This window comes from Ornithorhynchus anatinus, chromosome 1, assembly GCF_004115215.2.
Source record: "Ornithorhynchus anatinus isolate Pmale09 chromosome 1, mOrnAna1.pri.v4, whole genome shotgun sequence".
NCBI classification, from domain to species: domain Eukaryota; kingdom Metazoa; phylum Chordata; class Mammalia; order Monotremata; family Ornithorhynchidae; genus Ornithorhynchus; species Ornithorhynchus anatinus.
In genome coordinates, this window is record NC_041728.1 from 5505371 (window position 1) to 5518287 (window position 12917).

The 12917-nt window shown below is 43.0% G+C and overlaps 1 long non-coding RNA gene across 1 annotated transcript; it reads right to left on the reverse strand.

Moving 5' to 3' along the window:
* Positions 1–6494: 6494 nt before the first annotated feature.
* Positions 6495–8757, reverse strand: LOC114814239. The gene is made up of 2 exons (XR_003761995.2): positions 8652–8757; positions 6495–7415 (listed from the first exon to the last, which is right to left on the reverse strand). It is a non-coding gene; the product is annotated as an uncharacterized LOC114814239 (long non-coding RNA).
* Between the last annotated feature and the right edge of the window lie 4160 nt (positions 8758–12917).

A 12917-nucleotide genomic window follows, 5' to 3' on the forward strand; every position in this document is an offset into this window, starting at 1 on the left:
TTCTCAAGTATCTAAGCAGTCACAGCTGCAATGAAAACAGATGGAAGGTGTAAATGAGAAGATTCAATTAACATTTTTTCTTCTGGTACCAGTTTCAAAAAGAAAATCCCCCAGGAATGAAAGTGAGACCTTCATTGTCGAAATGCCCCTTGACCATGTTGGGGAAAAAAAAAAAAAACCTTTCACATCTTTTTAAGTTATTTGGCCCCAGAATTCCTGGAATTAGAGATATGAGTCCATGGAGCAAAATAAATTCGGAAACGGAGAAATCTAACGACGCTAAGATCTCTACGGTCGTTATGGAAATAACATTAACCAAATTAAGGGGCAGCCCGATTGTGACGTGGATTTCATTGTGCTTTTAATAGTGTTATAATTACTATTGTAAGTGGTGATTTTAAGATGAGATTTGGCAGTGTGATTTGGAGGAATGCACATAATAAAAACATAGCATTCATCAGAGTTCCAGCAATCGTCTCGCTGCGTCACCACCGACACCCAATAGAATCAGTGAAATGTAGTTCATCGGATACACGTGAAATAGTCAATCGACGAGTAGTATTTATTGAGCACTTACTATGTGCAGAGCATTGTATTCGGCACTTGGGAGAGTGCAATACAACAGAGTTGGCAGACACATTCCCTTCCCGTAAGGATCTTACAGTCTAAAGGGGGAGATGGGCATTAATATGAATAAGTAATTTATAACGTGATTTAAAGATAGGTCCAGAAGTGTTTATGTGCATAAATCCATATATCTATAAGGCATTTTTCCTCTCATTTTGATGTCTTAACATCGTGCTAACGCCTTCTTCCGTGTACTTCAGAAATCTACTAGGTCGAACCTCGTCTAAATAAAGCGCCTTTCCACTAACATTTGCATTATTAATTTTTTCCCAACATCCATTGAGAAAAAGTTGCATTCTCATCATCCTATCTTGTGCATGTATATGCTTAGAACAGTGCTTGGCACATAGTAAGCACTTAATAAATATCTTAATTATTATGTAGACATATATATCAATTCTTTATCTACCCATCTATATATAGTCAGTCAGTCAATCATATTTATTGAGCGCTTCCTATGTGCAGAGCAGTATACTAAGTGCTTGGGAGAATACAACATAACAGACACATTCCCTGCTCAGAATAAGCTTACGGTCAGGAATGGGAGACGGATATATATCCATAGTATATTTCTATATAGTTTATATCTGTATATGCGTAGGGAATGTGATTAAGTTATATCTACCCCAGGGATCAAAACAATTTGACACATAATAAGTGCTTAACTTTGTGGGCAGAGATTGTCTCTGTTGAAGGACTGTATTTTTAGTACAGTGCTCTGCACACAGTAAGCACTCAATAAATATGATTGAATGAATGAAAAGTGCTTAATGAATACTAATAGTAATTAGTTTTGAGTGCTTACTGTGTAGAGAGCACGATGCAAGGCACCTGAAATTTATTTATTTATTTATTTGTTTGTTTGTTTATTTATTTTTCCCATTTATTTATTTATTTTTCCATTTATTTATGTTTCCATTTATTTATTTATCCAAATTTATGGCTGTCTCCCCCTCTAGACTGTAAACTCACTGTGGGCAGAGAATGTATCTGATTACTGTTGTACTGTACTCTCCCAAGTGCTTAGTACAGTGCTTTGCACCCAGTAAGCGCTCAAAAAATGTGATAGAATGAAGGAATATAATATAACAGAGTGGGTAGGTACATGAGAAGCTGTGTGGTTTAGTGGAAAGGGCACGGAACTGGGAGTCAGAAATTGTGGGTTCTATTCCCCCCTCTGCCATTTGTCTGCTGTGTGACCTTGGGCTAGCCACTTAACTTCTCTATGCCTCAGTTCCCTCATCTGGAAAATGGGGATTAAGACTGGGAGCCCCACGTGGGACAACCTGATGACCTGGTTACCTAACCTAGCACAGTGCTAACAGTGCTGGGCACATAGTAAGCGCTTAGCAAATGCCATAATTATTATTATTATCCTCTGGCCTCTAGGAGCTTGTAGTCTAGAAGGGGAAACAGATATTAAAATAAATTATGGATTTCGACACAGGTGTCATGGGGCTGAGGGTGGGGGGGCTGAAGTGTACAAATCCAAGCGCAGGGATGATGGAGAAAGAAGAGGGCGTAGGGAAAATGAGGGCTTAGTCGGGGAAGGCCTCTTGGAGGGGATATAACTACATATCCCTGTAGTTAGTCTCTATAAGAAAATATATGTAGCACTCCAAAATAACAAAGTTAAAAATAAATGCGTGTGTCAGAGATTTAGCTAACCCAGCTCTTCCATTTTCTATGCTTTCAGTGTTGTTGGGTAACAGGTGAAGCCACAAGAAATTGTAATCAATTATCCTAATTGGCTGGGATAGATGTCCTTGGATCTCATTATAAGGCATTGTATTCTCATCCAAACTACATTAAACAATTTAAAATCTAATAAACATCGTGAAGGGAGCCACAGCGATGGCAATTGCTATTTTGCGCAATTATAACGTCATCAAGAACTTTTGTTTCACACTTCAGGGAAGCAAAGGGGGGCATTATCTCGTGCGGCGTAATGTGCATGAACGTGCATATATCCGAGGGATTTTGTTATTTTCCCTCTGTGCGGATGGATACGTATAAAGGCTAATAATCATAATAACAATTATGATGTTTGTTAAGCACTTACTATGTGTCAAGCAATGTTCTAAGTGCTGGGGTAGATAAAAGCAAATCGGGTCGGACACAGCCCCTGCCCCACGTGGGGTTCACACTCTTAATGCCCATTTTATAGATGAGGTAACTGAGGCTCAGACAAGTGAAGTGACTTACCCAAGGTCACACAGCAGACAAGTGGCAGAGCGGAGATTAGAATCCAGGTCCTTCTGAGTCCCAGTCCCATGCGGAACAACGACGTCATGCTAGTACTGGGGGACTTTTCATAAAGATTTTCCGCAGCTTCTATGTTCAGGAGGCAACATTTGAAAGCTGACTTTCAAATCATCAGAGAGATTACTAATGTATTTTGACCAAAAACTCTAAGTATTAATATTTTATAGTTTTAATTACTAAAATCTGAGTTGGGCCTCCCCTAGAATTATATATATATATGTGTGTGTGTGTATATATTTATATGTATATATTCTTCATATCCAAAGCTAACACTACTGACCCTGAGGCTCTAGGCATGTTTAACTAAACAGCCCCCATGCAACTAACAATTCATTCATTCATTCATTCAATAGTATTTCTCGAATGCTTACTATGTGCAGAGCACTGTAATAATACTAATAATAATAATGTTGGTATTTGTTAAGCGCTTACTAGGTGCCGAGCACTGTTCTAAGCGCTGGGGGAGATAAAAGGAAATCAGGTTGTCCCCCGTGAGGCTCACAGTTTTAATCCCCATTTTACAGATGAGGGAACTGAGGCCCAGAGAAGTGAAGGGACTCGCCCACAGTCACACAGCCGACAAGTGGCAGAGGTGGGATACTAAGCACTTGGAATGTGCAATTCTGCAACAGAGACAATCCCTGTCCAAAAACGGGCTCACAGTCTAAACGGACAGCAAAGTAAAACGCAACAAAACAAGACAAAATCACCAAGATAAATAGAATCAAGGTGGTATACTCCTCATTAACAATATTAATAGGGTAATAAATGATATATACAAATAAGCACAGTGCTGAGGGGAGGGAAAAGGGGAAAAGCAGAGGGTGGGGGGAGGGAAGGAGCAGAGGGAATGGGGTAGCTCAGTCTGGGAAGGGTTCCTGGAGGAGGTGAGCTCTCAGTCGGGCTTGGAAGAGGGGAAGAGAGTTAATTTGGCAGATGTGAGGAGGGAGGGCGTTCCGGGCCAGAGGTAGGACGTGGGCCAGGGGTCGGGATAGGCATGAATGGGGAACAGTGAGGAGGTGAGCGGCAGAGGAGAGGAGTGTAGAAAGTAGAAAGGGAGAAGGGAGGTGAGGAAGGAGGGGCTTACTGTGAGCACACAGTAAGCGCTCAAAAAATAACGACTGACGGGCTGATTGGGTGGTCGCCTGTAAGACACCATCAGGTTTGATAGGCCGGCCAAGCTGCCCTGAACTTGTTTCAGAATCTCAATGGACTTTTTAGGCCAGCCAATTTATGAAGTTATTTCCAGAATTCAGAGGGGTCCCGTGGAGTCAGGGGCTTTTATAATTCTATGAAAACCCTATAGAGGTCATGGAGCTCGAAGATGCGGTTTTCCTGTATCTGGTGTGCTGCAAAGATTAAGTCCACTAACCCATATTGAGATCCTGGGAATATTCGGTCAGCGATATTCTTTAAGAGTCAATCCTGATATTGTTGCAGGCAATGTAGAGCCAAAAAGATGGGTCGGTAATTAATCAGTCATCATCATCAATGAGCAATTATTATTTATCTATCGGGCGCTTCCTATGTGCAGCACACTATACTGAGTGGTTGGGAGAGTACAGTACGACAATATTAGCAGCCATGCTTCCCGTCCAAAACAAATTTACAGCCTAGAGGGAGAGAAAGACATTTATATGAATGAATAAGTAGTTTTTAAGACATAATCAGATTATAATTATATTATAATTATGTTGTGGTTTATAATATACCCAGTTTTCTAGTATGTAAAGCTCCAAAATTTAGTACCATGCTCTGCACCAAGTGCTCAATAAGTACCATTGTTTGATTGATTGATTGTTGTTTTTACGAGATGTTCTTCCCCTCGACTCCATTTACTGCCACTGTCCTCGTCTGTCCGTCTCCCCCGATCAGACCGTGAGCCCGTCAAACGGCAGGGACCGTCTCCATCTGGTTGCCGACTTGTTCTTCCAAGCGCTTAGTACAGTGCTCTGCACATAGTAAGCGCTCAAGAAATACTATTGAATGAATGAAGTTAGCGGAACAAAGGTGTGTTTTAGGGAGAAGGAGGAAAGAGAGCTGATTTATAAAATGGAGAAGTAGGAGAGGAGCTTGAAGTCCAGCATAAGGATTTTTCTAGTGGAGGTGAAGGTTGACGTGTAACCCTGGAGCTTTCGATGAGGTGCAGAAAGGCGTGCTGAGCGACACAGCAGACGGCGACTCCGGTGGGCGGCATAGAACGGGAAGTAAACATGGAATAGTTGGATAGAGCCACAGGCCCGAGGCTCAGAAGGTCATGACTTCTAATCCTGGCTCCTGACTTCTTGCTCCTTGTTTAGCACTTTCCCCTTGCCTGGAACTTCCTCCTTATTCAAATATATCATTTTTTTTGTTCTGGTATTTTTTAATACTTACGTATGCCAGGCACAATACCAAGTAGCGGGGTAGTTAAACACTGATCAGGTTGGACACAGTCCGTGTCCCACAGGGGGCTCGCAGTCTCAATCCCCACTTCACAGATGAGGTAATTTGAGGCACAGGGGAAGTTAAAAATGACTTGCCAAGGTCACCAGCAGATGTGTGACAGAGGCAGGATTAGAACCCAAATCCGGGCCCGTGCTATATTCTTTAGGCCATGCGCTTCCCAAATCATAGTTCTCTAAAGGCCTGCTAAAATTCCATGTCCTCCAGAGGTATTTGCAACTCATTTTCTTCTTTCTGGTCATTTTCCACCCACCCCTAGACATTCTATACTTTCAAAGCAGCTATAGAGGCTATTGTATATCTGCATTAAAAAAATGTGGTATCTGTCATGTCCTTACTTTGTGCTAAGCACTGTGCTAAGATCCTGTACTCAGTTAGCAATAGTCCCTTCTTACATGGGGGTTCACAGTCTAAGGTGAAGAGAAGGACTCCCCTCTAAGAGAGTACTTGGAAGTGATTAAATATCACTTTATCAAAGTTTGCCATTGAGAAACTGAGCCACAATGAAGTGACGGGTCCAGGGTCACACACGAATCAATAGTGGAGTTGGATTAGAACCACGTTCCCTGACTTCCACTAGGCAACACTGCTTATATGCTAAACAGTGCAGTAAATGCTAAATATTATACACTCTAAATATAGAAGCAATATTTAAAAACACTTCCAAGTGCTTATTCTTTCATGGACCCATCTTTCATTTTCTGTTAAAACAAGCTATAATTCTCTTTTTCATCCTAATGGTACAAAACATCCGTCTCTCCCTTTAATCATTAACTCTTTGAGTGCAGATCTGTATGCCATCGCCTTCCATTCTCCCAGGCGCTTAGTATAGTGCTCAGCACCCAGTCAGAACTCAGTAAAACACTATGGTTGGCTTTTGTTTTCAGGAACGTTACAACTATGCCAATTTAGTTTTCATTGGCACCATTCATTAAGGGAAAGCAGAACCAAAAATCCAGGGGATACCGATGCAAGATAAAAGCTGCCCCTACAGGAAATAGAGTGAGCGTGTATCACATCTCTCACCGGGGATATTTAAGCGACGCCATTTTCCACCAACATATCTTGCGTTTTGTCATCCTCTCTGATATCCATCAGGTATGAAATGCTTAACTCGGCACTCGTTGAGAACAAATAAAAAGTCAAAAGTCTTGCCGTCCGGCTCTCAGACCTATTTAATCACTCTGAGTGGAAAAGAAGACGGATTTTGATTAAGACCAGCTAAACCGATCGATAAAGTCCTTGAACTTGCATAAGTCACTACCGGCTACTTTCAATAACAGGAATAGCCTGCGTCTTGAAAGCAGAGGTCTTTGCACTCGAAACCCGGGAAGAGAAGGCGATCAATCGCAGTGGGTACGGAAACCAACCGTTTAGAATCGTCGCCCTGGAATTCCATAAATGCGAACGCTCCGTGTTTGTGGGACCGTGGTCACCATAGTAACCGACATCATTTTTTTGCGGACCAAATCTCCGAGGCGGTTTCGTAAAGGCGAGCCGAGGACGGGAGAGGGTGACGAGCACCCCGGCTGTGCAGCGGACCGTTTCCGCGGCCCTCCGTTCGCGAGTCCAAGTTCAAAAGGGGAAGGAGGTCAGGGCGGAGGTGGACGACTTGAAAATCTTCAAGAGCCACCGTGGATGAGACTTAAACAAACAAGAAATTACTTTCATTGATTAAACGTAGATTGAATTAGCGGGGAAAGATGACAGGCCCCCGTAAAGGTTATATCCCCCGTTCTTTGTTTAACTCAGCGTGACGGATTCAATCTGCTGAACCCAGACGCGGGCCGAAGATGTCCCTCGTGGACTCGGCACAATGCTGGGCGCTTTAGCAGAGCAAAATCGAAAAGTTGCACTTTATAAACTCACAGCCTGGAGCCACTGTTCTCATTCGGGCTTGTGTTAGCAGAACAATGAACTGCACTGGGCCAACTGCTGCTTCGGATAATAATTATAGGTACCCCACAGGCAAAGCTGTTGCCGCTTTTAAGATTTGACAGAATGTGTCTTTAGGCATGACCTAGCAGATGGGGGGTGGGAGACGACGACTTTCTCTTTCATCTTTTCCAAAAAGCCACCTAGGAGAAATGTAAAAAGCATCTTGATAAGGGATATATTTTCTCCTATAGGGGTAGGCTGGCTGATTACTCTAAGCTGCTCTTCTTTCTCATTCACCTCAGTGATAATTGCCGGCACCTCAGCAGAAAAAGGAGTCAAGTGTAGAAACAGAAGCAGGTTTAGACCTTTCGCTCCATCCTGCTAATTTGTGTCACCTACTACACTGCCTTATGTATTGATGGTGGGGGGGAAAAATGAAGCAGAAAATTAAGTATGAAAGGAGTTTTTGTCCTGCTGTCACTTTGTACCACATTGAGTTCACTTGACATGACACTGTGCCTTTTGTTACATAAAACTGTCACACTGCCCCCTTTTCTGGTTAACTTCGGTTGCCGGCCAAATCAATAAAGTCTGTCAAAACGGTCGGATAATGAAAAGATCCTATGATACGTCTGTTAGGTCGAAAGATATCTGGGGCAGTCATTGTAAGGACGCGCCAATTAAGTCACAGAACGGAGACGGTAAGGGAAGAGAGAAGGAACACTTGGGCGATCCTCTGTTCACCTAGAAAGCGGCACCTTCCGATCTGCAGTAGCGGCCTCAGAAGCAGCACAGCGGGTAGAGCACGGGCCTCGGAGTTAGAAGGTCATGGGTTCTAATCCTGGCTCCTCCCCTTGTATGCTGTGTGACCTCGGGCAAGGCACTCAGCTTCTCTGTGCCTCAGTTACCTCATCTGTAAAAGGAGGGCGGAGACTGCGAGCCCCCCCGTGGGACAGCGACTGTGTCCCACCTGATTTGCTTGTATCCACCCCAGCGCTTAGTCCAGTGCCCGGTGCATAGTAAGCGCTTAGCAAATACCAGAATCCTTATTATTATCAATCCTGGCCATGAAGGACAGATATTGATGGGTACACATCGGATGCACTCTCCCAGTGCATAGCTTGCACATGAACTCCATCCGGTCATGCTAATGATCTTGTTCATTCATTCATTCAATCGTATTTATTGAGCGCTTACTGTGTGCCAAGCACTGAACTAAGCTCTTGGGAGAGTACAATACAACAATGAACAGACAGAATCCCCGCCCTCAACGAGTTTACGGTCTAAGGTGACCTACCCAACTGTCGGCTTCAACACGCTACTCGACTCTACCGATCTCTTACTCAGCCCCACGTGCCAACGTGGACGTAGATTTGACCTCATCTTCCCTTCCCCATTTCTCACTTCTCCAACTCTTAACCTGCCACTTTACTCACATCTGAATCCCTTAACTTGCCATCTCATCCACATCCCTTCATCCTCTATATCCGTCCTCTGCCCCCATCGCGATTCATTCATTCACTCGGTCGTATTTACCGAGCGCTTACTGTGTGTAGAGCGCTGTTCTAAACTCTTAGAACACCGAGATAATGGCCAAAATCTAGATTTCTCTCTGCATAGCCCAAACCCTCATGCCCTTACATCACATCTCTTCTTGACTCAGTCTTTATGTGCCCCACCATGACCCGAAATGGATTATCCAATTAGTTTATGTCTCAATCAATCGATCGATCAATCGATCGTCGGTATTCATTGAGTGCTTTAATTGAAGTCAGGCATGCTGTATATGCTGTATATATTTCCCTCAAAAGTGTCCGCTCTCTACCCATTCAAGAATTAGCTTCTGTCATGGATCATATACTTTTTCAGTCCTTTTTATTAAAGTTAGTTTGAACTTGTTCAATCAACCCTTTTGAACATTAGGAACTAGTTCCAGACCGACAGTGCAGGAGCAAGATGATTTGGGGACTTTGATAAGAATCACACAAGTAGCAATTTTTCATCCTAACATAATGCTTTTCCTCAATAAAAAAATGTTCATTCATCCTCCAGAAATGTAAGCTACTTGAGGGCAGGGATCGTGTCTACCTGCTCTATTGTACTCTCTCAAGGACTCTCAAGTGCTGTGCTCACTTTAAGCGATCAATAAATACCATTGATCGATGGATTGATTTGCTAAACAGGACCTGAAAATCTTCAATCATGATAAATGTGAACATCCAGCAGAACTTATGGGGTTTTTTAATGGTATTTGGAATTTCTGGTGTTTGTTAAGCATTTTGTACTGTACTAAAGTGTTGTGGAAAATAAGGTCGATAAAAAGGAAATACTGCAGATTTCCCTAGCTCCTTTCCTCGAAGCATGCGTTTGTCTTTTTTTCGTCCGTATTGACATTTGGGAAATGACTTTTTTTTAAGTGGATGGTTAGGAATTTCTTTGGTAGTTTTACTTCATTTCAGGGAAAGGAGACTTCTTGATTCAGAAACCTATTTAGGATGATGTGTCTCACAGAAGAGGACAGTGAATTCGGGGTGAGCCATTCTCTGTCCGTCTCTGTGAAAATTCCCTTGAATATTCATCCCGGAGTTCTACAGTAGAGGGATTGATCAATCTGCCATATCGCTATAGAGAGGAGTGAGGACAGACGGGAGCATTAAAGTAACATGGTTTAGAGCTCAGCTGTAAAAATTGATGGAAAATACCATCCAGCCTGTCAGCCTGTCAGCTAAGGAGCACGTTACTTATCAAATTAACAACAACAAAAGAATGGAATGTTTTAAACTTATTGGAGTGGGAAAGATGACAGTAGTTCAAATGTGTGTTTTCCTTTCTGTAACTATCAAATGACTTTGACTTCAAATCTTTAAATATAATTTTAAGGTTATTTACTCTTTGGGTGTTAAGTAAAAGAAAAATACAGGTATCTGAGGCATGGGAGTTTGAAGTCTGTAGAATTCTATACGTCTATCCAAGAATGTGTCTAGCTTTCTAAAGCATGTAAAAAACGGATTCCTTTTTATTTTATGGTATTTGTTCTGTTCCCTATGTGCCAGGCGCTGTACTGAACAGTGGGGTAGATTTAAGCTAATTAAACTAATCCTTTATACCCAGCTCCTTCATCAAATCTTTCCAGAATTTGTGACATCCAATTGAATAGTTCAGTCTTTAACTAGACCTTATATTTTTGTACTTCCCATGATTTCGTTGACCTGAACGCTTGCACTGATAGCGATCAAAATTGCACAATCTTGTAGGAAATTTGTTTAATGCTCTGTATACTTGATGATGTATCCTGCTCTGTAGGTCTAAATCAGTTTTAGTCGAGATTACAAATTCATGGAGGGCTAATCTTGTTTAAAGAAATCTGCATAATCCTCAATCCTTCGTTCATTCTTTCAGTCGTATTTACTGAGCGCTTACTGTGTGCAGAGCACTGTATTAAGCGCTTGAATCCTGTCCCACGTATCCCTGCTCCCTGCTAATGCCTTATTTTTGTGCGAGTGTGTGTCTTTGTCAATTACTATTATTGTTATTATCAGTAGTAGTAGTATTACTAATAATACTAGTAGAGAAGCAGGATGGTCTAGTGACTAAAGCATAGGTCTGGGAGTCAGAAGGTCAGGGGTTCTAATCTCAGCTCCACCACTTGTCTGCTGTGTGACTTTGGGTAAGTCACTTCACGTCTGGATGCCTCAGTTTCCTCATCTGTAAAATGGGAATTAAGACTCCAACCTGATTATCTTGCAGCTACCCTAGTGCTTAGAACAGTGTCTGGCACAAAGTAAGGGCTTAACATATACCATTATTATTATTATTATTTTTATGTTTGTTACTTACTGTGTGTCAAGTAATGTTTGCAGCACAGAGGTAGATACAGGATTATCAGGTTGGACACAGTTTCTGTCCCACAAAGGGCTCACAGTCTAAGTAGAAGGGAGAACAGGCATTTTACAGATGAGGAAAATGAGGCACGGGGAAGTTAAATGATTTGGCAGAGGTCACAAAGCAGACAGGGGGCGGAGCCAGGATTAGAACCCAAGTCTTCTGACTCCCAGACCCAAGCTCTATCCACTAGGCCACACCGCTCCTCTTTCTGCCTGGGGAACCTCAGTCATATGCTATCTCTGGTTTTGGAAAAGGAATAGAGAGAGTAAGAGAGATCCTGGTCCCACTTCCTTGACTCAGGGACCCCAGAAGCCTCTGAAGATGTGGAATGTGGTGACTCCAGTACAGTTTTGCTTTTTCCAGGATCAAGGAAAGGATCCTTTCCTTGATCTTGAACTCCAGGGCAGGTTCCTAATGGATTTCCTAGGGATTTTCTACTCCACTAGGGGTCATTTTCCCAAGTCCTTCAGTCTATCTCAAGTGGTAATAATAATAATAACTGTGGTATTTGTTAAGTGCTTACTATGTGCTGAGCACTGTTGTAAGCACTGGGGAGATACAGGGTAATCAGATTGTCCCACGTGGGCCTCACATTTTTTAATCCTCGTTTTTACAGATGAGGTCACCGAGGCACAGAGAAGTTAAGTGACTTGCCCAAGGTCACAGCAGACAAGTGGCGGAGCCGGGATTAGAACCCACGACCTCTGATTCCCAAGCCCGGGCTCTTTCCACTGAGCCACGCTGCTTTTCTAAGCAGGTAGGAAATCGTTCTCTTCTGACCACCCAAGAGCTGCAGCCGCAGGAATTAGTGGTTCCATTCGGGGGGCCCCCCAAGAGCCCTCACTAGGAGGCCTCTGGAAAGGAACGTAGAATTTCCCCTCCTTTCTCCTGAATCAGGAATTAGGTGGAATATGCATGTGGTCAATCAGTCGGTCAATCGATGGTATTTATGGAGCGCTTACTATGAGCAGAGCACCGTATTGAGTGCTCAGCAGATGCATTCCCTGCCCACAGTGATCTGCTTTAGACACATGAGAAGCAAAAGCATCTCAGCTCTCAGGACAGTGCTTGGCACGTAGTAAGCACTTAATACCATTACTATTATTACAATAAAGTAGATTTGGCAGTTACATTCCCCGCCCACAACGAGCTTTTCTTTTTTTTTAATGGCATTTGTCGAGTACTTACTATGTGCCTGACACTACTCTGAGCTGGGGTAGATACAAGGTAATCAGGTTGGACACAGTCCCTGTCCCACTTGGGGCTCACGGTCTTAATCCCCATTTTACAGTTGAGGTGACAGGCGCAGAGGAAGTGTAGTGATTTGACCAAAGTCACCTAGCAGACAAGCGGTGGTGCCAGGACTAGAACCCAGGTCCTTCTGACTCCCAGACCAGTGCTTTATCCACTAGGCCACACTGCTAAGAGCGTGCAGTCTTGGAGGGTTTCTTTACAGGCACCAGGGTTGAAGCTGTCCTTATAAGAACCCCAGGGAAGATCAGAGGTGTTATCTTGGACCCCCATTGTAAGGTCTTCAGAGATGAGGGAATGATGAAAGGGAAGAAGAGCAGAAGGGAGAATTGAAAGATAGTACAATTCTCAGAGAACTTTGGCACCTTGGGAAGTCCCTACCCATCTTGATTGTAAGCTCCCGGAGGGCAATTCCAACTCTGTCGTACTCTCCCAAGTGTGCTCTGCGCACAGGAAGTACTTAATAAATATGATTGATTGGTTGATTGATTTATCAAAGGCCTAGCATAACTTTGATGTCATCGCTGCTTTAGAAAACTTCCCTTCTGTATCTCAACCATCCCATT